The sequence below is a fragment of the Thamnophis elegans genome, chromosome 15 (assembly GCF_009769535.1).
Source record: "Thamnophis elegans isolate rThaEle1 chromosome 15, rThaEle1.pri, whole genome shotgun sequence".
NCBI lineage: Eukaryota > Metazoa > Chordata > Lepidosauria > Squamata > Colubridae > Thamnophis > Thamnophis elegans.
The window spans coordinates 38067045-38091663 of NC_045555.1; the positions used below are offsets into that span (position 1 = coordinate 38067045).

At 45.5% G+C, this 24619-nt stretch overlaps 1 protein-coding gene across 1 annotated transcript in view; it reads right to left on the reverse strand.

The window, feature by feature from the left end:
* Window positions 1-20706, reverse strand: part of MICU1 (mitochondrial calcium uptake 1) — a 199730-nt gene extending 179024 nt beyond the window's left edge. The window contains exon 1 of the mRNA XM_032232122.1: window positions 20566-20706. The gene's annotated coding sequence lies outside the window, so the exon portion shown is untranslated. The remainder of the gene's footprint in view (window positions 1-20565) is intronic.
* Between the last annotated feature and the right edge of the window lie 3913 nt (window positions 20707-24619).

The following is a 24619-nucleotide window of genomic DNA, read 5'->3' on the forward strand; positions in this document are numbered from 1 at the left end:
TAACTGAACAAATGTCTCACTTAGTAACAGAAATTCAGGGCTCAATTTATGGCCATTAGTCGAGTCTTTCCTGCATTGTGAAGTGAAAAATATACTCGTAATGCAAATATTTAAGATGCAGAAAAAGCCATAACATTCAAAAACTTAACGCTGGGCAAAACGTCCAAAATTGTTGAAAGGAAATCAACCATAAAATAAGAGAGCAGGGAATGGAGAAAGTTAATAGAATCAGCTTTCAACATCTATTTCTCTCATTCCATCTCCACAAACTTTCCTGGCTTTAATGGCTAAAGAGATTTTTTTTTCAGGGCCCCAAAAAACAAATCTATATATGGAATGATGCTTACGATAGATTAAAAGCAAATTTTTAAAAGCATTATTTTGCAGGAAATAAGGCCTGTGTTTCTTAAGTATGGGTTTGGTCAATCAATCATGAATTATTTTTAAAAGCAGTCTCGCTCAAAACATTTTATTCGTAGGCAGCATTTTTTCCCCATGAGCCTCCACTCCTGTCCAATTTTCACTGCTTCGTCAGAGATCCAACAATACATCACACATTCCTGGCCTCTTCTAGAACAGCTACTTGGCAGCCCATCCTGCACTCTGTAAGATTATTTCCTAAGACTTCCAATAATATTAAAATCCATATTGGTTTTGAAGTCAACCCTGACAAACTATGTGAATGAGAGCTTGAACAAAAAAAAAAGAGCATCAGCCATTAAGAGTGTCAAGGTTTTAATTAGACAGTTAGAGAGTCAGTTTTGTGGCATTACCGACCTCGGAAAATGTTTTGTGTTGTGTAACAGTTGTTACCACTCATTAAGAAAGCCCTGGATATGAAAGATTGCAATTAATCTTCCTCTGATGTTGATTCCTGATTTCTCAGTTATGGCTAAGTCACTTGCAGCGTTACATCAGAGGTGGTATTCAGCAGGTTCTGATCAGTTCTGGAGAACCGGTAGCGGAAATTTTGAGTGATATTCGGAGAACTGGTAAATACCATCTCTGATTGGCCCCGCTCCCATTTATTCTCTGCTTCCTGAGTCCGATTGGGAGGAAATAGGAATTTTGCAGTATCCTTCCCCTGGAGTGGGGTGGGAATAGAGATGTCAGGCCTGTAGCCATCTTTTCTTTTGGGTCTTTGGCCTGCCATAGTTTTCTTAACTCTGCTATGCATTTTCTATTGTGGGAAAATGGGAGAGGGGATTGTAAGGAGTCACATACTATGTGGAGGTGTTCCAAATGCGATGCCTACGCACCATAAGCGGGCTCAGTCTACATGATCGGAAAACAAATGACTATATACGGAAACTGTGCCTGAACCAACCAACCATCGAAACACTTGTAAGGAGCAACCGAATGCGATGGGCAGGGCACGTTTGGAGAATGAACAGCAACTCCTGGCCCAAAATAACCATTGAAGCACCCGTGCCCAAAACCTGGAAAGTGCATAAGAACGCCCCACAGAAAATATGGATGAAGCTGATTGAAGAAGACCTCTCGCGAATCCATTTTACCATACGAGATGGCAAAACTGCCGCTCAAAATCGCAAACAATGGGTGGCGATGGTTCGGGATGCATGCGACTCTACAGCGAAGGGATTGGCGATGCCGTACCGACGCTAAAGACTTGAATGAATGAATGAATGAATGAAACATACTATGTAGTCACAACAAAATTCTTTTTAGAAGGCCAAGGTCATCCTTTGTCTCTGCATCTCTGCACTTGACCGGAATTGGATGGGTGGATCTGCCACCATGGCAGTGGAAGATTGGACCATGTGATGGACTTGTGGGTGTGGGGGGAAAGATCTTGAACTTTCAACTGGGTGGGGAAAGCCAGGAAGCTCTCAGATTTGGGTTTTCCCAGATGTGCCAACATGGCTCTCTTAATAAATTGGAACTTTGAGCAATAATTTGCTTTGGATTCTGATTTACTTTTGGATGCTAATTGGAACCCTGACAGGAGACTTTACAGTATCCTTCCCCTGTCACACCCACCAAGCCATGCCCACAGAACCAGTAGTAAAAAAAATTTGAATCCCACCACTGCATTACATCTGAAGTTCCTGGACAGTTAATTGCAAGCCAAACCTTCCACAAGAATATATTCTGGTTATCAAATTATGAAGGTCCAGCATTAGTAAAACTACTCAGAGCAGGCCAGGGGGGAAATACATCAATCCTCACAAAAACCAGCTTACTAATGAAAAAGGCAAGAAGGAAAGCAGTGTCAATGTTTGTGAACTGATGCTGTTCAATTTATGTGCGTTAGCAAACTACCCACTCTAAATCTAGGGGACACCTACAAGAAAAGACAGCACTATCTATTGCTGAAGAGGCTGACACAACAAAAGGGAACTCCTTCCCATTTAGTAGATGGGAAACAATGTGGTGTCACACTCCATGCTCCTGTACTGCGGTTTCCACAAGCAACTTGATTGGTTCAGCCTCTGTGATCACAGTCAGAAATGGGGAAGGAGATCAAAGCAACTTCTGTGACAGAGCTAACCAGCGAGCTCATCGCTGATGGAGAAAGTAGAAAGAATGAGAGAAAATCTTTTATAGGCAGCTTCCTAAGGCAGCAGAGATGCGGGAATAATTTCATATGCAGAAAGCTTCATATCCCTTTTAGATGCAAAGGAAAGTAGGCTAAAGGCAACGGTAAAGGTTCCCCTCTCACATACAGTATGTGCTAGTCATTCCCGACTCTAGGGGGCGGTGCTCATCTCTGTTTCAAAGCCAAAGAGCCAGGGATGGCCAAAGACGTCTCCGTGGTCATGTGGACAGCATAACTAAACGCCGAAGGTGCACGGAACCCAGTTACCTTCCCACCAAAGGTGGTTCCTATTTTTCTACTTGCATCTTTACGTGCTTTCAAACTGCTAGGTTGGCAGAAGCTGGGACAAGTAATGGGAGTTCACTCTGTTACGCAGCACTAGGGATTCAAACCACCGAACTGCCAACCTTTCTGATAGACAAGCTTGGCGTCTTAGCCACTGAGGCACCACATCCCTTTAAAGTAGGCTAGATATGGTTAATAGAGTTCCACCACAAATGCGCGCACAACAAAAGCGCGCCTGACTAAACCACGGTGTCTAAAGCGCGGTGACAAAACCGCGCGACGAATGAGCGACTAATTAGCCCTAAAGCGCGCCGACAAAAGCGCGCCGACAGAAGCGCGCTGTAACGTAACCCTAAACCTAACCCTAAACCTAACCCTAAACCTAACCCTAACTCTAAACCTAACCCTAAACCTAACCCTAAACCTAACCCTAAACCTAACCCTAAACCTAACCCTAAACCTAAATGTAAATCTTACCTTAAATTAAATCGCGCTTCTGTCGGCGCGCTGTTGTCGGCGCGCTGTTGTCGGCGCGCTTTTGACATCGCGGTTTTAGCGCCGCAGTGTTGTCGGCGCGCTTATGACGTTCGCGCTTTTGTCGGGTCACGGGTTAATAGTAGCCAGTGTTGGTCTCTGGTATTTAATCGTAGGCGAGGATGTCTCTTTCAACTCTTATTGCTTTGCTCCTTCAATATGCTCAGTACAGCATTATCTAGCTCAAGGGTGTCAAACTCGATTTCATTGAGGGCCGCATCAGGGTTATGTTTGACCTGGGGGAGGGGGGGACAATGAGCATGGCCAGGGTGGGTGTGGCCAGCTCAACATCACTCGTGTTGGGGGCTCCTGTGGAGGCCTGAGCACGTGGCCCTCCCAAGCTCCATTTTTGCTGGCAGAGGCACTGCAGGCCGGTCCTTTGCTGTTTCCAGGGCAGCCCCGCAGGCCAGATCTAATCACCCTGCAGGCCACATCTGGCCCACGGGCCTTGAGTTTGACACCCTTGGTCTAGCTAGTGGTATCAATAGAAGCTTACCCCACCTGATTTTGTTGGAGGCACCCCATAGTTGCATAGCCTGCTGATGTTCTATGATCATGCTTTTCTCAGTCATTACAAGTTGGGATCTCTGCAATTTCTTGCTCCCTCATCTGAAGCTCAGTTCAAGAAACAGAAAGTGAGACCTGCTGTCTCTGCTCTTCGAAACATTTGGGTCACCCGAGAATATTAAACACCAGACAAATCACACATACCATGTTCGCAGACTGGAATCACATCAAGGGGTGATTAAAGAGGGAGGAGAACAACGCTTTGCCTCACATCCAAACAAAATACAGGCTCCTGAAGGAATGAAGAAGACTCATTTTTCCTTTCTTGCAGCTCCAAGGTTAGACTGGATGAGGGCTAACAAACTTGTGCTCAACCCAGATAAGACCAAGTGGCTGTTGTGTTTCCCTCCCACCAATTCAGCAAATATTCCATCTCTCAGGCTGGGGGGTCAAACGTTACACCCCTCAGACAGGGTCCGCAACTTGGGAGTCCTCCTGGATCCACAGCTGACTTTCGAACACCATTTGTCAGCTGTGACCAGGGGGGCATTTGCCCAGGTTCGCCTGGTGCACCAGTTGCGCCCCTACCTGAACCGGGAGGCTCTCACAATAGTCACTCGTGCCCTTGTGACCTCTAGGCTGGAGTACTGCAATGTGCTCTACATGGGGCTGCCCTTGAAGAGTATCCGGCGACTTCAGCTAGTCCAGAATGCGGCCGCACGAGCGATTGTGGGTGCACCTCGCTTCACCCACATAACACCTATCCTCCGCGAGTTGCACTGGCTATCTGTCGATCTCCGGGTTCGCTTCAAGGTGCTACTTATCACCCATAAAGCCCTTCATGGTAGTGGATCTGGGTACTTGAGAGACCGCCTACTGCCGATTACCTCCACGCGACCTATTAGATCTCACCGATTAGGCCTCCTCCGAGTCCCATCTGCCGGTCAATGCCGACTGGCAACCACGCGGAGGAGAGCCTTCTCGGTGGCAGCTCCGACCCTATGGAACGATCTCCCCGTGGAGATTCGTACCCTCACCACCCTCCAGACCTTCCGCACAGCCCTCAAAACCTGGCTATCCCGTCAGGCCTGGGACTAAGATTGTAACCCGCCCGAATGATATGAATGTTGTGTTTTTAAATTTGTATTGTTTTATATGTCCAAAGTTTGTTTTTCCCCCCTCCCCTCTTAAGTTGTGAGCCACCCTGAGTCCCCCCAGGGAAAAGGGCGGCATATAAATTTAATAAAATACAAATACAAAATACAAATAGAAGAAAGTCTCAAATTTATTCTATTCTTGGGGTAAACATTATGAATAAGACCAGTGGTGCTATTCAGCCAGTTCTATCAGGTTCAGGCGAACTGATAGCAGTGGCCGCGGGAGGCCCAGATGTCATCCCGTTTTTGACGCTCTGCGCATGCAAACTGGTAGCGAACATAAGTTGCTTTAACCCCTGCTTAAGACAGATTTCTGATTAAGACCATTTTTGCTTAAGACCAAAGTGTGTGCAATTCTTAGGACACAACTAAGAATGGCTTGTTTTAATAAGACCCCAGGTAACACTCAAAAGCTGTAACTGATCTCTTAATCCTATGAACAACCTACAGTCTTATTTCTGTTGACCCATTAAATTTAATGTAGTGTCATTAAGCATAGAAATGTTAACCTCTTTTTAGATTCCAGATCATCTGGTGCAAAAATCTTTCAACAGAGGACAATTGTCAAGCGAGAACTTCATTACTCTACTTGTGGTATAAATCTGAATTTGATTTCTGGAAGAAGGTACCGATTGTAAATGGATAGTTTCTTTGATCAAACTCAGGCTAATGGGCTATCATATTAATTCCAATTTAGTGGGAATTCCACTCACCTGGAAGCAGAAACTAAATTGGCTTGGATCAGGGATGAAATTTGACTGGGTCTATCCGATTCGGGCAAATCAATAGTGGCAGCGGTGGGAGGCTCTGCCCACCCATCCGGGTGTCAACACATCCTGTTTTTGATGCTCTGCGCATGCCCAGAATGTCCTGTGCATGCGCGGAGTTGGCGCATGCGAGCAAAGCAAGAGCATGCACACACACACACGCATTTGCAAACCGGTAGCAAAAGTAAGTTGATTTTACCCCTGGCTTGGACTGAAAGGGAAAACTTCATCTTTTGCCATAGAGGTCCTTGCTGCTGTGACAGACAATATGCCAGCCTTGTTGACTCTCACATCTTTCTATGCGCTGAACAACTACTGTCAAAGTCATAGAGAAGAGGTGGTCAACTTATTTTCCAATGCCCCTGAAGACAGGAAACGCAGCAATGGGTACAAGCTACCGTATTATTCGGAGTATAAGGCACACCTTTTTCCCCCAAAAAAGAGGGAGAAAACCTGGGTGTATCTTATACACTGAATGCAGCATTTTTGGCCTCCCTAAACCCTGCCCCCTTCACAAAAATGGACGTGCATAGGCTTTGGAAGGCCTGCAAAGTGCTCCTGGGGGGTGGGGAGAGCAAAAGCGAATGAAAAATGGGGCATTTTTTGCTCTTTTTTGCCCCAGCCCCCAGGAGCACTCTACAAGCCTCCCAAAGCCTATGCATGCCCTGTTTTTGCAAAAAAACAGGGCCGTTTTTGCAAAAAATGTCATTTTTTGCTATTTTCTGCCCCCCTAGACTCCAGGAACACTTTGCAGGCCTCTCAAACTCTCTGCATGCTCCATTTTTCACAAACAATGAGGCATTCGCTGGCTGGGGAATTCTGGGAGTTGAAGTCCAGACATCTTCAAGTTGCCAAGGTTGAGAAACACTGATCTAGATTCAACCATCTGAGGATTAAGCAGAAGCCAAAATGTTTGTCGCCTTCTCACCTAGGAGAATTTATCATCTCAGTCTGATTAATGCCTGTTATGGCTTTGAGAGGACACCTATCCCAATAAATATCCATTCTGTAAAAGAACAAAGTAAGTAGTGAACTGAAGCTAAAATTATAAATGGTTGACCAGCTCTGGATTCTAGTGACAATTCTGGATATGATAATTAAAATGTTGCAGACGTCAAACAACAAGCGTGTCTTAGATATGGTCCACATTTCATTTTTCTTCAGGTGACATAATTGTCAGGTGCAGTTATCATCATTCAAGACACGTGCATGGAACGGTAACATCATATCATCGTAAAGTGCATTACCATCACTGCTGACTATACAAATTGACTCTCCTCAACGGAAATGTATTGGCTGCAGTCCATGGAACATTTCCCATGATTTATTTTTCCATTTTGGAAACAGCTAGGGAGGCCTTCCCCACTAGCAACAACAATAACAACAACAACAACAACAACAAATATCCTTCAGACAAAATAATGCTCAGTTAGGTCCATCCTTAAAACCAGTTTTGTTTTCCATTTCAAGTTTAAGTTCAAAAGAGAATTTATTCTGTATACAGAATTTATTCTGTAAAATCCTTTACAGTTGGTGCTTGTTTTGTGACTGAACTTGGAGCCAACAACTCAGTTGTTAAACAAAGCGGTCTCTAAGTGAATCCGCCGGTGTCTTACAACCACAATGGAGCCCAAAATTTATGTTGCTAAGTGAGACATCTGTTAAGTAAATTTTGCCCCGTTTTACAACATTTCTTGCCATAGTTGTTAAGTGAATCATTGCAGGTATTAAGTTAGTAACACGGTTGTTAAGTGAATCCGGCCTTCCCATTGACTTTTCCTGTCACAAAGTTGCAAAAGGTGATCGGATGATCTCGGGACGCAGTGACCGCCACAAATTTGAGTCAGTTACCAAGCATCTGAATTTTGATCACATGACTGCAATGCTTGTTAAGTGTGAAAAATGGTGATAAGTCCCTTTTTTCAGCGCAGTTTAACTTTGAATGGTCCCTAAAAGACTACATGTATTATCTTTTGCTTTCTAAACCTGTGAAGGTCTTAAATGCAAGGATTGCCGTATTTTTTGGAGTATAAGATGAACCTTTTCCCCCCAAAAAAGAGGGTGAAAATCTGGGTACGTTTTATACATTACATGCAGCATTTTTGGCCTACTGAAATGCCATCCACTTTGCAAAAATGGACGTACAGGGGGTTTGGGAGGCTTGCAAAGTGCTCCTAGGGGCTGGGGAGGACAAAAACAAGCAAAAAAAGCAGGCCATTTTTGCTCGTTTTTGCCCCCCACCCCACCCCCAGGAGCACACCACAAGCCTTCCAAATCCTCGGCATGCCTTTTTTTTTTTTTTTCCAAAAAAACGAGGCATGCAGAGGGTTTGGGAGGCCTGTGGAGTGCAAAAACTTTTTTTTTTAAAAAATTACCTCTTCAAAATCATGGTGTGTCTTATATTCCGGCGCGTCTTATACTCTGAAAAATACGGTAATTGTATATTTATGTTTTCATCACTTTTATATCCGCAAATAGTTGGAAGATTACCTGTATTTCTGTATGCCAAAACTGAATCAAGATACCACTGCCAGTGAAGCTAACTTGCATCTTTAAAAAGGAGGTTAATTCAAGATTATTATTTATTAGAAAGATTCTGCCCACAAATTCTACTACAGTATTTAAAAAGCAACTAATACATGGAGACGTTTCGCTCAAATACAATTAGTTTATAAAGGAGTAAACCTGTAACAATAAAAGAAAAGAGGAAAATATAGGCAGTCCTCAACTTACAACAGTTTGTTTAGTAACCATTCGAAGTTACAACGGCATAAGTGACTTATGACTGTTTTTCACAGTAATGACCACTGCAGCTTCCTTATAGTCAGGTGATTTACATTCAGATACTTTGCAACTGGTTCTCATTTATGACAGTTGCAACGTCCCGGGGTCGTGTGATCCTCTTTTTCACCTTCTGACAAGCAAAGTCAACGGCGAAACCAGATTCACTTAACAGCCATGTCACTAATTTAACAACTGCAGTGATTCACTTAACAAATGTGGCAAGGAAAGTTGTAAAATGAGGCAAAACTACTTAAGAAAAGTGTCACGTAGCAACGGAGATTTTGAGCTCAATTGTGACTGCCTGTATCCAGGGGTAGGCTTCAAAAATTTCAGCAACGGGTTCTCTGCCTGGTGGCTGGGTGGGCGGGACATGGTGGGTATGGCCTAGTCCAGTGTTTCTCAACCTTGGCAACTTGAAGATGTCCGGACTTCAACTCCCAGAATTCCCCAGCCAGCATTTGCTGGCTGGGGAATTCTGGGAGTTGAAGTCCGGACATCTTCAAGTTGCCAAGGTTGAGAAACACTGGCCTAGTCAACCTCCTGCACCATGGGGGGGGGGGGGGGATTTTCACCTTCCCCAGGCTCCGGAGGCTTTTCTCGAGCCTCCGGAAGGGTGAAAACGTCTTCCCCCAGGCTCCAGAGGTCCTCCAGAGGCCGGAAACAGGCCCATTTCTGGCTTTCTGGAACTTCCGGGAGGCCCATTTCCCCCCCCTCTCCCAGAAACCTCTGTGTGGGCCCTGCACTTACCTCACATCTAAAACGGGCCGTTTGGAGAATCCTGGGAGGGGCAGGGTGGGGTGGAAGGGTGGGGTGGGAGGGGCCAGACAAGGGTGGGATTTGGGGGTTCTCCGAACAGACCATAATGTTATCTATGGGCTCTCCCGAACCCAGGCAAACCCGTAGCAGCCCACCCCTGTCTGTATCTTGAGTCACATAGATCTTTACGTGAACATCTGGAGGTTTAAAAAGAACAATGCACTCATTACACATTCTTTATTCTACTCTTATACACACAACTCAGCATTTATTTATAACTTCATGAAGGCAGACCAATCTAGTACACCTAAGATGCAGCTATTGATTGGGAAAGTAATTAATATACCAAGTCCATTATGCCATTTTCTGCCTAAGCCAGACAAATAATAAAATCAAGTCCTGATAGTCCATCTACTTATTCAGAAAATGATTATTTACACCTCTTGTAAGATGTCTGGATACTAGTTATAAGCAGAATCAATGCGATAGCAGCCATGCTTAATTTCCCACAATACCTCTGAGACATAAAAAGACCTTCTAAAAAACATTTTGGTGAAAATAAGATAAGGAAAGCCTTAGCAGCTTTTTCCAGTATTTTTATTATTAGCATCAGGCTCTCAAAGTATATGTGTGTATACAGTTATTGATATTGATAAACCCACATCAGAGGTGGGTTGCAAATTCTGGCGCTACCAGTTCACTCGTGTGCGCGCTCTTGCGCATGCACGGAACTGTTGGGGTGGGTGGGCGGAGCCTCCCGCTACCGCCACTATCAGTTAGCCCGATCCAGGCTGAACCGAGAGCAACCCACTTCTGCTTCACATCTATCCAAATATATACAAATATGGGCCTCTGACTTTCCACTGCCATCCTCACAGACCAGTATTTTTCAATGTGACGTATTTAAGATGTCTGGACTTCTGAACTCCCAGAATTCCCCATCCATCATGCTGGACATTCTAGAAGTCCAGACATCTTAAAGTTGTCAGGATTGAGAAAAAAATGTCCTAGATCCTGTGACTCGTGACCCGACAAAAGCGCGCACGACAAAAGCGTGTCGCTAAAACCGCGATATCATCAATGCGTCAACAACAGCGCATCGACAGAAGGGCATTTTACAACACCGCGTCGACAGAAAGCCGATTTAAGTTAAGGTAAGGGTTAGGTTTAGGTTTAGGGTTAGGGTTAGGTTTAAGGTTAGGGTTAGGGTTAGGGTTAGGGTTAGGTTTAAGGTTAGGTTTAGGGTTAGGTTTGGGGTTAGCGTTACGTTTAGGGTTAGGGTTAGCATTACGTTTAGGGTTATGTTTAGTTTTACAGCGCGCTTCTGTCGCCGTGCTGTTGTCGGTGCAATTCAGCGCTCATTCATCAGAGCGCTTTAGAACTCGCGGTTTTGTCACCACGGTTTAATCGGGCGCGGTTTTGTCGATCGCCCTTTTGTCGGTGAACCCCTGTGACTAACAATATCTTTACTAAGCAGAATTTGTATTTTAGCTCTTAGTTTTTAATATAACAACTTCTTTGCTAACTTTAGAAGTCAGATTTATTTCAGAACTTAAGACTTTGTGATTATTATTTGTATGATCATGTTTATTCTTAATTTGCACTACATAGTTTCTTAATATCGGCGTAGCACCAAGAGATGAAATAGATCTTGTTAATTTGGTTTGCATTATATAGCTTAGCTATTTTTGACACCTCTGGGCACCAATAAAGCTTACAACCCAACCTGCTACTTAGACAGAAAGGCATGCGAGCATCCAGAAAAGTGCTTTCTTGGCTTGCTGCTATGGCCTTCCATCAACTTCGTTGGAAGGCATATTTTGCAATATTCTAGCCCTTAAAATGTTTTTGTTCTGGTGGTCAAAGGAAGCTGACCACTACATAGTACCATTTCATAGTTTGTGGTGCAGTGAAATTATTAAGAGAGAAAAAAACAGGGCTGAACACTTTAAAAATCAATCTTCCCTTCTGGATCCAAAAAACAATGACGGAAGGCAGCCACGTGATCCCAGCAAAAGATAAAGCTTCTTGAAAAGGCTATAAGCTTTATATTTATGTGCCTGCATTTATTTATTTAAAGAATTTATATGGCTGCCTATCTCAATTGACGGTCCTAGGCGGCTCACAACACCCAATAAACATGAATACAAATAAAACCTTCTCACTAGGCACTAGGCCAGTGATGGCGAACCTATGACACGCGTGTCAGTGCTGACACGCGTAGCCATTTGGGGTGACACGCACAGGATTTCATGCGATTCATCCTCGGCTCCTGCACGGCCGCCGAGGATGAAAGAATCTGTGCTGGAGGAACGGGGCGGGGGCGGGACGTGTGATCTCCCCCGCCCACACTCACTTACTGTATCGCCGCTGCCCCTTTCTGAGCGCAGGGGCTGCTGGTAAGGCGTGCGTGCCATGCGCACACACGTCATCAGCGCGGCAAGGGAGGACCCGCAGGAGAGGAGCGCGGGAACAGTGCGCGCCTCTCTCCAGTCAGGCCGGCACAGAGAGTCTACTCCTGGGACTGTCGGTTACGACCGCACCACAGCAGGGAACAGCGGAGTGCCAACGGGAACTGTGAGCGCCATTAGCAGCAACTATAAATTGCGCAAAATTATGTTTTTGTCGAAGTGACACACAACGCGAGTTATGCTCGATTTTTTGCCGATTTTTGACACACCACGCCAAAAAGGTTGCCCATCACTGCACTAGGCCCATGATGGCAAATCTGTGGAACGCATGTCAGAAGTGTCACACAGAGCCATTCTCCAGGCACGCCAGCCATTGCCCGTTGCTCTTCTGGATTCTGGTACGCATATAGTCAGCTGATCTTCACACATACAGGAACGTCAGAAACCAGAAGAGCAGCTCTCTGGTGCACATGCATGTCCCGGAAAGCTGAGCTTCCGGTTTCTAGTGCACACATGTGCATTGGCCAACTGGTCTTCACGCACACATGCGCACCAGAAACTGAAAGACTAGGTGGCCAGTGCGCAATCACGCACCAGAAAGCGTGACCCGACAAAAGCGCGAACATCAAAACCGCGCCGACAAAACCGCGGCGCTAAAACCGCGGCGCTAAAACCGTGATGTCAAAAGCGCGCCGACAACAGCGCGCCGACAACAGTGCGCCGACAGAAGCGCGATTTAAGTTAAGGTAAGGTTTAGGGTTAGGTTTAGGGTTAGGTTTAGGGTTAGGTTTAGGGTTAGGTTTAGGGTTAGGTTTAGGGTTAGGTTACAGCACGCTTCTGTCGGTGCGCTGTTGTCGGCACGCTTCAGCGCTCATTCGTCGGCGTGGTTTTGTCACCGCGGTTTTGTCACCGCGGTTTAGTCAGGCGCGCTTTTGTCATTCGCGCATTTGTGGTGGAACCTCAGAAAGCAGAAGCTCAGCTTCGTGGCACATACATGCAGATCAGGGAGCTGTTCTTCTGGTTTGTAGCGCTCTCCCGCGCATGCTCCTGTTTCGGAACTCGGTACCGAAAAGATTCGCCAACACTGTATATTCCCTTTCTAGAAAGCAGCTGTAAACCTTGTGAATGCCAGATGGCATTATAAACATAACCATTGAAAACTATGACTACTGTTGACAAACCCTTTTATTGAAGCAACATAACAACCAATCCCATCTTAGTCTCACAGAAAAGGGGGAGTTAGTGAACATATGCCACACAAATTCTTATTACCAAAAGGGAAGGAACTGTTATAAAATTCTGGATGTAAGCAAAGAATAAGTCCCCTCAAATTGTTAAAAAAAGAAGGACTGGCAATCCTCATGCAGTTTTCACCATTTTACCTATGCAAAAGAGGATGTTGTGAGTTTAACTATTGCAAAAAAGGGAGGTCTGCCCCATGCTGTGGGATTTTATGATGTAAGAATGTTTTTCTACAGTTGTACAGTTAGTACACAGAAATGGTTATCAGAAATGCACATTAATCTACCATTTGGGATTAAAGTTGGTAGTGGGAATATCAACAACCTCTGATATGTAGATGATACAACATTGCTTACAGAAAGCATGGACGCTCTGGAGTGACTAATCCTGAAAGCCAAAGATGAAAGTGAAAACTTGGACTTAACATTAAGGAAACAAAGATAATGACCACTACAGAGAAGACACAGATCAAAATGCAGATTGACAATAACGTGACCCGTCAAAACCGCGGTCCACTAAAGCGCGCCCGATTAAAGCGCGTACGTGACGTCATCAGCAGCGCGACAAATAAAATTAAAAATAAATTAAATTAAAATTAAAATAAAATTAAAGCAAGCCGATTCACATAAAGGTAAGGGTTAGGTTTAGGGTTAGGGTTAGGGTTAGGCTAAGGGTTAGGGTTAGGTTTAGGGTTACGTTAAGCGTTAGGGTTAGGTTAAGGGTTAGCGTTAGGTTTAGCGTTAGGTTAAGGGTTAGGGTTAGGGTTAGGTTTAGGGTTAGGTTAAGGGTTAGGCTTAGGGCTAGGTTTAGATTTACGCGTTAATTTTAAGTTTACCGCTCACAGCGTGCTCTTTTCGTCGCGCTGTGATGTCGTCACGTACGCACTTTCGTCGAGCGCACTTTAGTCTACCGCGGTTTTGTGGTGGAACCGACAATAAAACCATCAAAACAGTAAAGGACTTCATCTTTCCTGGACACTAAAATCGACCAAAGTGGTGACTGCAGCCAGGGGTGGGATTCAGACGGTTCAGACCGATTTGGGAGAACTGGTTCACCCCGACAATCAGGTTGGCCCACCCACCTCCCCTTGAGCTTTACTTACCTATAGCCTCTCAACCGATTAGCATGGCAGCGCGGATTGCTGCACCTCGGCAATGAGAGTATTTGCATGGCATGCTCAGTCATATCTGGTGTTAAGTAAGATATTTATTCATTCATAATATTTTTCTGGCTGTCCAACCTAAATAGTTTGACTCTGGGCAACATACAAGAAAAAAATATCCACAACAAATGCAACATAAAAGAGAATAAAACACAACTAAAACAGTAAAATTGTAACCAGACTAAAATATATTGTAACTCATCCAGGTGAGTCATCCTGATCCCAAGGCCTGGGGAAAGAACCATAACTACCTGTGCCATTATGTTCTGGATCATCTGAAGCTTCTGGATGGTCCTTCAAGGGAAGGCAGGGACAAGAAGACATGCCTTCTCTGCTGTAGCCTCTGCCCAAGGGGACATTCTCACCTAAGACTAGCAATACTCAACCTTCTTGGTCTTTCATAAGGCCTTGGAAACCTTGATTTGTGCCCAAACCTGGGGCCGAGTATGGGAAGGGGCCCTTTTCCTGGCTACATTGACATCTATGCTGACAATTTTTCATGGCTGTCATACAGAATATGGGACCACAGCATGTCAGGTCCTCCTATCCTCCACTGTCTAAGTCTACCTAAACTCACGCCCACTGTGTCAATGACACTATCTAACCCTGGGTGCCTATAGAAATTAATAAAGTAATAAATAAATTGCCATCACTAAGTGATGTGGTCATACAGGGCAATGTCATGTCATTACATTGTTTAGTGATGGCAATCCTGACTGTCCCAGTTGCCACTGTTAACCAAATCCTACCTAGTCATTAGGCTAAGATACAAACTTCCAATACAAGGTACTTCTGGCTTGGTCCCTCCTATCGTAGCCCCAAGCCTCAATAAGGTAAGGATCTGCCTTCTCTACCCTTTGGGCTGCCCTGCGCCCTGCTGGCTCTATTACCCATAGCTGATCTTTCAATCAATCAATCAGTCAATCAATCAATCATCAGAATAGAGCTGGAAGGGACCTTGGAGGTCTTCTACCTGCTCAAGCAGGAAACCAGTGATGGCGAACCTTTTTGGCATCAAGTGCTCAAACCGAAATACGGGTGCATGAGTGTGCATGTGTGCATGTGCGTGCTGGAGAGACAGAAACCTGAAGTTCAGCTGGCCAGCACCTGCATGCCTGTTTTTTGGGCTTTCTTGGCCCTTTTGGGGATTGTTTTCAGGCTGGTTTTTTGGGGCTGTTTTCAGGCCAAAAACATCCCAAAAAAAGGCCTGAAAATGGCCCGCAAAACAGCCTGAAAACAGCCCACAAAACGGCCAATTTTCTGGCTGTTTTTTGGCCCATTTTCTGGCATTCCAGCGCCCATGAAGACCAGCTGGCCAGCACACATGTGCGCACCAGAAACCAGAAGACCAGCTGGTGACAGCACACGTGCCCACAGAAACGGCTCTGGCATGCATGCTGTAGGTTCACCATCATGGCCCTATACCATTTGAGACAGGTGGCTGTCCAGTCTTATCTTTAAAACCTAAAAAAAAAACAACCAAAAGTTAAAAAACTGAAAAAAAAATATTTCTTTAAAAACATCTTCTTGCTCCTTTAACTGCTAATGTGCCTGACTTGGCCCTTTGCAAGGCAGCTGCTGAGTGAGCCAGACCGTCCTTCGAGTCCAGGAACCGATACAATTGGCACAAAAGATAAAGTTGTGTAGTCCCCTTTACCACAGTTGCTCTTCTGACATCCATGAGGACCCACACATTGCACACTGAATTGAAACATGGCCCTGCAACACTACTCAAGAGTGAAGGATGAAGTCTCTCCAGTTTCAGGACTCATGGGGTCAAACCTCATGGCGTGTGATCCTGAAATATTCGAGACCGGGGTGGGATTCAGCCGGTTCGGACCAGCTCGAGCGAACCAGATGCTAATTTTGCACCCGGTTCGCCGAACCAATTGTTGCAGGGACCGGCTGACCCAGCCCACCCCACCCTGCCCTTCCCAGGAGTCTTCACACAGCCTGTTCATCATGCCAGGTAAATACAGAGCCTGCGCAGAGGCTCTGGGAGGGCGAAAAATGGGCGTACTAGAAGGTCTGGAAATCTGGAAACAGGCCCGTTTCCAGGCCATTTTTGCTCTCCCGGAGGCTCAAAGAAAGCTTCTAGAGCCTGGGGAGGATTGAATTGAATTGATTTTATTATTTGTATGCCACCCTTCTCCGGGAAGGACTCAGGGCGGCGAACAATTCAAAAAAGGGAAACGGGGAACATAGAACAAAATACAGATAATTAAAATAGGCAAGAATCACGCAACCACACAAGTCGAGAGGGGAGGGGAACTCATCAACCCCACGCCTGCCAGCAAAGCCAGATTTTGACGGCTTTTCGGAAGGCCTGGAGAGAGGTGAGGGTCCGAATCCCTGCGGGGAGTTCGTTCCAGAGGGCCGGAGCTGCCACAGAGAAGGCCCTCCCCCGGGTAGTAGCCAGGTGGCATTGGCTAGTAGACGGAACCCGGAGGAGGCCAACCTTGTGTGATCTAATGGGTCTTTGGGAGGTAATTGGCAGCAGGCGGTCTCTAAGGATGACACCCCCCCCCCCCCCGTCCTGCCATGAGGAGACCGAGTAAGCCACGTCCCCCATGGCCATGCCCCCCCCCCCCCGGAACTGTGAAGAGAACCAGTTGCTAAAAATTTTCAATCCCACCCCTGGGACTCAAGAAAAGCCTGTTTTCCTCCATTCAGACCCTCACAGCCTCCAGGCACTGGGAGAGATCTTTGACAACTTCATTTGAACAGCCGGGAGCAGAAATACATAACTGAGCATCATCACGATATTAATGATGCCGTATCCTGTCCCAACATATCTGCTATTCCAGAGGTTTCATGTATACACTGAAAAAGAGAGGAGAGAGCTCTAAAACCCTCTGGAAAGCAGGGGAATAGGACTATTTCCAGTCAGGCCAGCTTCAGGTAACAGAGCAAACCAGTTTGCAACAGGGTGTAATAGATTAGCTGCTGTACAAATAATATCTAAGATAGATATTGGCCTATCTTCTCAAAAGAGACAGGCTTCTTTTTCCCACAGCATAAGGGGGGGGGGGGAAGCTAACTCTTGAAGAATCTATATTTATAGTTCATATTGGAAAGCAAAGTCCTGGTCAGAATTCTTGGGCTGTCATTTTAAATTAATGTCACTATAAAACTTACTTATTTCTGACGTTTGCTTCCAATCCTGAGGGCTGCTAAATGATCTGACAAATCATTGTAAGGATAACTTTGTAAGCCACTCTAAGCTCTTTAACAATATTTTTAAATGCAAAATATAAATATGGAGTATGGGGTTTATGTTCTTGAATATTTACCATACAATTTAGAGCTCACAGTACAGTAGTATATTATAAAAAAAAGTTCTCTTCCTCTATGGATGGTTTAGTCATTTTGGAGTTAATTGTATCACCAGCTGCATTGGCTGCCTATTGGTCTTCGGATACGCTTCAAGGCGCTAGTCATCACTTATAAAGCCCTTCATGGTATTGGACCTGGGTACTTGAGAGACCACCTGCTGCCAATTACCTCCAATAGACCGATTAGATCCCACACATTAGGCCTCCTCCGAATTCCATCCGCCGGCCAGTTTCGACTGGCGACTACCCGGAGGAGAGCCTTCTCTGTGGCTGCTCCGACCCTCTGGAACGAGCTCCCCGTGGAGATTCGAACCCTCACCACCCTCCAGGCCTTCCGCAAAGCCCTTAAAACTTGGCTGTTCCGACAGGCCTGGGGCTAAAGAGCTTTTGCCCCCCCTCTCGAATAGTATGGTTGTTGTGTGCTTTTAAATTGTGTATTGTCCTGTTCGTCTTTTTTATTCCTGATCTGTACCCCCTTCCCTTGACTTGGATTGTGAGCCGCCCTGAGTCCCCTTGGGGAAAAGGGCGGCATATAAATGCAATAAATTCAATTCAAAATTCAATTCAATTCAGCTACAAGGTCATAAGCACAAATTCACATTAAGCCAAAATCGTTGTTTTGCAGGCAGGTTTAGTCAATGAATTGTATTTTCAACACATCATACTCTTAAGGTTGTCGGAATCTATATTAGTTTTATTGATGTGAGATAGGATTCAACTGGAAAATCTCAGTAACCACCACAATATCCTTTCAGCCCTCTTTTGTCATATTACTGAAATGCTAAATGGACCAAGATTTTGGAAAGAAATGGTCATTAATTGAAAGTTCTGAGAATGTTGCAGTAATTAAAAACTATGGGGGGGAGGGGAGAATGACTGTGTGATTCACTTAATGACTGTGACGAAAAGGGTTGTAAATTAGGCCAGGACTCTCTTGACAATCTCATTGCCTAAAGCAGTGTTTCTCAACCTTGGCCACTTGAAGATGTCCGGACTTCAACTCCCAGAATTCCCCAGCCAGCGAATGCATTCGCTGGCTGGGGAATTCTGGGAGTTGAAGTCCGGACATCTTCAAGTGGCCAAGGTTGGGAAACACTGGCCTAAAGACATACATTCCAGTCCCAGTTGTGGTTGCAAGTCAAGGTGGAGTTGATTATTATCAAATAAATTGAGACTAGGCTCTGATTTCATTGTTTTATAATAAACAACTCTATCTCAAGTAGTCCTTGGCTGTAATTTTAAGCATTTTTTTAAAAAATGTAAGCATCTCACAGACACAACTAATTGGCTTGTGCAAGTTATCTGCAGAGATTGTGGAAAGATTGCTGAAAATCCCCTTAAGGATTTCTAGGCGAATATAGGCCATTAAGAGAGCAGGAAAATTTTGTATTCTGTGTAAAGATATATCTGAAATTTGACAAGTCCAATGTTATGAAACAGCCTAACTTTCAAATGTTTAGTACAACTGGCAAAGACTTGCAGTTAGGTTTTTTTAAGGGTTTTTAGAACCAATTTAGCTCTTTTTGTCAGTTGCTTAAAGTTAGAAAGAAGTGTGGCTGAGGTATGCCACACATTTATCATCATCTCCAGTTATCATCATATCAATGGATCCAGGCAGATACAGACAGGTAACAAAGATGACAGTCTTTCTTCTGAATCTTCTTAGCTATACAATTTGGGATGAACACCCTTTGAATGGTGTGGGAGTAGGAATAGATTTCCAGAGGGAAAAAATGTCAGACTACAGGAACCAGGAGCACCACTCAGGTGACCCTGAGGACACAGATAAACCACCAAGTGCTTCCACGACCCTCTAAAAGGATGCAAATGGCCAGCTGTCTGCAAGGAATATAAATCCTTTCATTCCCCACTATCCTGTCAGAGCTGAAGAAGCTTCTTGGATGAGAAGTGAAATGTCCTCAAAGAAAAAACAAGAAACTCTAGTTGCCTCCTGAAAAAAACCACCTTTGGGTTCTTCTTCTGAGATAGATGTAGTAGATAGATTATCAACATACATTTAACTTGTATTTTTTTTTAATTTGGTGCCTTCGAGCCAGTGAGGACTCCTGCAACTGCAGTTTTCTTGGCCAGACTTAACTTTACACACTGTCAAGGATTTCTCTGACATTCAGGATGAACCGCCTCTTACAAATACCACCAATATTCACCCCCCATTATTTAGAGCCGAGGTGGCCCAGTGGTTAAATGCAGCACTGCAGGCTACTTCAGCTGACTGTAGTTCTACAGTTCGGCTGTTCAAATCTCACCGGCTCAGGGTTGACTCAGCCTTCCATCCTTCCGAGGTGGGTAAAATGAGGACCCGGATTGTTGTTGGGGGCAATATGCTGACTCTGTAAACCGCTTAGAGAGGGCTGAAAGCCCTATGAAGCAGTATATAAGTCTAACTGCTATTGCTATTGCTATTGCTATTTATTTCCCATGCAAATTTCCTACTATATTCATATTGGGCCTGCTTCAGAAACATTCTACATATGAGAATATACATCACACACCGGAGTCCCCGGGAAAAAAGGTAAAAGGTTGTATGTAAGCTGGATGTAATGGGACGAGGTGGCTATGACACTGAGCTTGTCAATCAGAAAGGTCGGCAGTTCGAATCCCTAGTACAGGTGAGCAGGAGGTTGGACTAGATGACCTCCAAGGTCCCTTCCAACTGTTACTGGGAAGGCAAATTTAAGGAACTGGAGGGGGGGGGGACCGACAGGTGTATGGGGCAGAAGAGTTGCAAAGGAAGGGCTTTAAACACCATGTAAGCAGAAAGCGGGAATAGGACGAAGGTAAAGGAAGAAACCTGGCTTTGCACCACAAAAGAAAAAAAGAATATTAGGGACTAGCGCCTATTCCTAAAGTGGGAATAGGTTGAGAAGGCAGCTTTCCCTGCTCTGGGACTAGACAAGAGGAGACCCTCGCCCCGCTGGTCCTCCTCCTTTAGCCATTTGGCTTTGCGTGACTTCCAACCCGGCTGGAGACTCGGGCTCCGCTTCCTCTCTGCCCCCATTAAACTCTCCCGCCATTGGGAATTCCCCCCCCCCTCCAAGTCTTACCTGTCGGGTCTCCCACGGGGGGCGTATGCGCCTCCCGCCCCAAAGCTCCGGAGAGAGCGAGACCAACGCCGGGCCGAGGGGGAGACAGCCAGGAAACGTTCTGCCCAACCGGGCAAGGCGAAATGCGGAGCCCAGCCCTTGACTCCGCCCTCTCTGGGCTCGCCCCGCCTCCACCCCCTGTCATCCGAACGCAGCGTGCTACGTCACGGGAGCGCTTTCCCCGCCTCCTGGAAGGGTTTCCCTTTGGCTTAAGAGTGTTCGCGGGTGTGGGGGGGGGGGCGGTGGGCGTGGCTTCTTGTGCAATGTTAGGAAGGTCGCCTTAAGGCAGTGTTTCTCAACCTTGGCCACTTGAAGATGTCTGGACTTCAACTCCCAGAATTCCCCAGCCAGCGAATGCTGGCTGGGGAATTCTGGGAGTTGAAGTCCAGACATCTTCAAGTAGCCAAGTTTGAGAAACAATGCCTTGAGGCAGAGATCTTCAAACTTGGCAACGTCTAAGGCTTGTGGACTTCAATTCCCAGAATTCTCTAGCCAGCTATGCTGGGTGTTGGGAATTGAACTCCACGAGTCTTAACGTTGCCAAACGTTTGAAGGTGTCTCCCTTAAGACTTTCATGAACGGTCGTAAGAATCGCCGTTGAGAAATTAGACTCGGGCTTCCTAAAGCGGTGTAGAGTGAATCCTAAGGATTTAATTCTAGACGTCACAAAGCTTGAGAGCCCAGTTTGGAGAGAAGGTTGACTTGATGAAAAGACAAAGCAAGCAAATCGTGTGGTTAAGAAGTCTGCGGGTTATTTCAATAAACCTCTCTGGCAAGAACTTATTTTATTTTATTTTATTTTATTTTTTATTTCGTCAAGCATGTTTTAGACCAGTGTTTCTCAACCTTGGTGACTTGAAGTCCTGTGGACTTCAACTCCCAGAATTCCCCAGCCAGCTATGCTGGCTGGGGGTTTCTGGGAGTTGAAGTCCATAGGACTTCAAGTCACCAAGGTTGAGAAACACTGTTTTAGACAACATAAATAGGTATAACCATGATTTTGGATACATGAAATGGATACAAATAAAAAGGGAAGATTAGGACAGGGACGGTGGGCACGTTGGTGCGCTTATGCGCGCCCCCTTACAGACCTCTTTAGGAATGGGGTGAGGTCCATAGTAGACAGTCTAAAGTTAAAGTTTTGGGGATGAAACCACAGAGTCAGGTAACTCATTCCAGGTATTTACCTCTCTGTTGCTCAAGTCGTATTTTCTGCAGCCGAGTTTGGAGCGGTTTACCTTAAGTTTGTATCTATTGTGTGCTCCTGTATTGTTGTGGTTGAAGTTGATGCAGTCATTGACAGGTAGGACATTGTAGTGGATAATTTTATGTACTACGCTTAAGTCAGACCAGGGGTGGGTTTCTCGCCCCGTTCCAACCGGTTCGGTTGGAACGGGGCCGGCGGCGTCCTCGTGCACGCGCGCAGCGCACGCATGCATACTAGCATCTGTGCAATGCTCCAGCTGCTCCTGGAGGATTGCGCAGGCGCTGTATGCGTCCTGCACATGCGTGGAAGCGCAGAACTCGTCAAAACCGGGTAAGGAACGCACGCGGGCGGGCGGGTGGGCCCTTCGCCGTTCCCGGAAGTTACTTACTTCCGGGTTCGCCGACCAACCGGTTCACGGGGACTGCCGCGAACCGGTTGAAACCCACCCCTGAGTCAGACTGAAGTTCTGAGTTGTTTATTCAGCTTGTCTGAATGTACATCCTGCACAAAATGTAAAGTTCTAGGGCAGCAAACCTCGATGATGTCATCACACGAATGCTGCTGTTTCCACACTGGCTTGCATCCTCACCTCGATAGACGATGCGAATCAGGCAATCTGGTAGGATGTCAAGCTCTGTGCTTCTACAGATGTCAATCATAGCAATAGCTATGTACCGCTTCACAGTGCTTTACAGTCCTCCCTAAGCTGTTTACAGAGTCAGCCTCTTGCCCCCAACAATCTGGGTCCTCATTTTACCGACCTCGGAAGGATGGAAGGCCGAGTTAACCTTGAGCCTTGTGGGTTTCGATCTGCCAAATTGCAGGCAGCAGGCAGGCAGCAGAAGTAGCCTGTAGTACTGCACTCTTAACCAGTGCGCCACTGCAGCTCATGTCCTTCTCCAGATGTCAATTATTCACCCTGATTAGTGCCATTGAGCAGTGGGCAGGGATTTGGGTAGGCTCGGGGTGACAAGGGGAGGACAGGTGGTGGTGGCTGTCATATCTGGGATGATTTGGACCCAACTTGCTAACTGAACAATCAGCAACAATTACTCACTCAGAGGAGTGAAGCTGTAAGGACAAATCAAATAGGAACTATAATATGGTCACTTAGTTGAAATCCAGTAAAATAAATAAAACCTAATAAACCATTCAACAATGTTTATATATGAGCAGCACAGTGGCCTGCAAATGGTCATTCTTATTTGCCATGGTGACCTTCTTGTAGAACATTTGTGTCACTAAATAGCCAAATAGCCGTGGAGGAGGTGATTTTAGGATTTCTGTCAGCACCAAAGTAGTTAGCATAAAATTATTTAGTACAACCAGGGAAATGTTTCAATTAGTATGGAGTAGCTATGGCTTAAATAGAAATAAAAGAAAAAATAATATAGTGCTGGACTCAGCCATACCAATCCGTGACCCGACAAAAGCGCGAAGGTCATAAGCGCGCCGACAACACCGCGGCGCTAAAACCGCGATGTCAAAAGCGTGCCGACAACAGCGCGCCGACAGAAGCGTGATTTACTTTAAGGTAAGATTTACATTTAGGGTTAGGCTTAGGGTTAGGTTTAGGGTTAGGTTTACAGCGCGCTTCTGGCGGCGCGCTTTCGTCGGCGCGCTTTAGGGCTAATTAGTCGCTCATTCGTTGCGCGGTTTTGTCACCGCACTTTAGACATCGCGGTTTAGTCAGGCGCGCTTTTGTTGTGCGTGCATTTGTGGTGGAACCATACCAATCTACTCACAGGCATTCTATACTGTTGGCTGTTGTTTAAAATGAGCCCCCTAGGATGCCTGAAAAGAGAGATCTGGAAAAAGACACATCTCTAAGTTGAATAAATGAAAGAATACAACTAGTTTGCAAGTGCAACCCTTTCTATTTTCGTCTGTGAGAAAACAGTTGGGGGATACTACAATCGGGATTTAGTACGGCTTCCCATTAGTACTCAAACAACAACAAAACAAAGAAAATGTTGTGTAGTCAACAAACATGTTGAAACACCCATTTGTTGCTGTTGAAGAAACCTTAGAAGTGTCAAATTAAAATTCTAAAAACTATTTATAGATTTAAGTTCAGGAAAATATAAATGAATTCATCCCCTGCCTGCCTGCTTCAGGGTGTTATGAATGAAGCCGGTGAAAATATGGACAGGTCCATGCATTTCCTGTTCTTCGTTCAGTCAATTAGCTGAGTAGGACTGCTCATTAATTGTCGGTATCAGACACTAATCCTTTGACAGTAATTATACCTATAGCAATTGCTTTGTTATCATGAAGAGTCAAAAGGGCCAATATTTTGTCCATCAGCCTTCTGCAGAAGTTGTTTTTCACTTGGCAATTCAGGTGCAGTATTTAATTTACCTTATTTTGCTAAATGCTCTATTTCAACACTCAACCCTTGGTCCTAATTAAATGTCCTGGCTCATAAAAGCATTGTTCAAGTTTTGGACAACTGGGGGTGTTTGGATCCAAAGCCTACTTATTTCGGGGAATTAAAAAAAATAGCCAGGTTTCCTTTAAACTCACAGGCTTATCATTGCCCCATGGTCCAGATATTCCATCCCTTAGCCTGGGGAGTGAAATTTTACACCCCTCAGAGAAGGTCCGCAACTTGGGTGTCCTCCTGGACTCGCAGCTAACACTAGAACACCATCTGTCGGCTGTGACCAGGGGGGCTTTTGCCCAGGTTCGCCTGGTGCACCAGTTGCGGCCCTACCTGGACCGGGAGGCGCTTCAAATGGTCACTCATGCCCTCGTCACCTCAAGGCTTGATTACTGTAATGTGCTCTACATGGGGCTGCCCTTGAA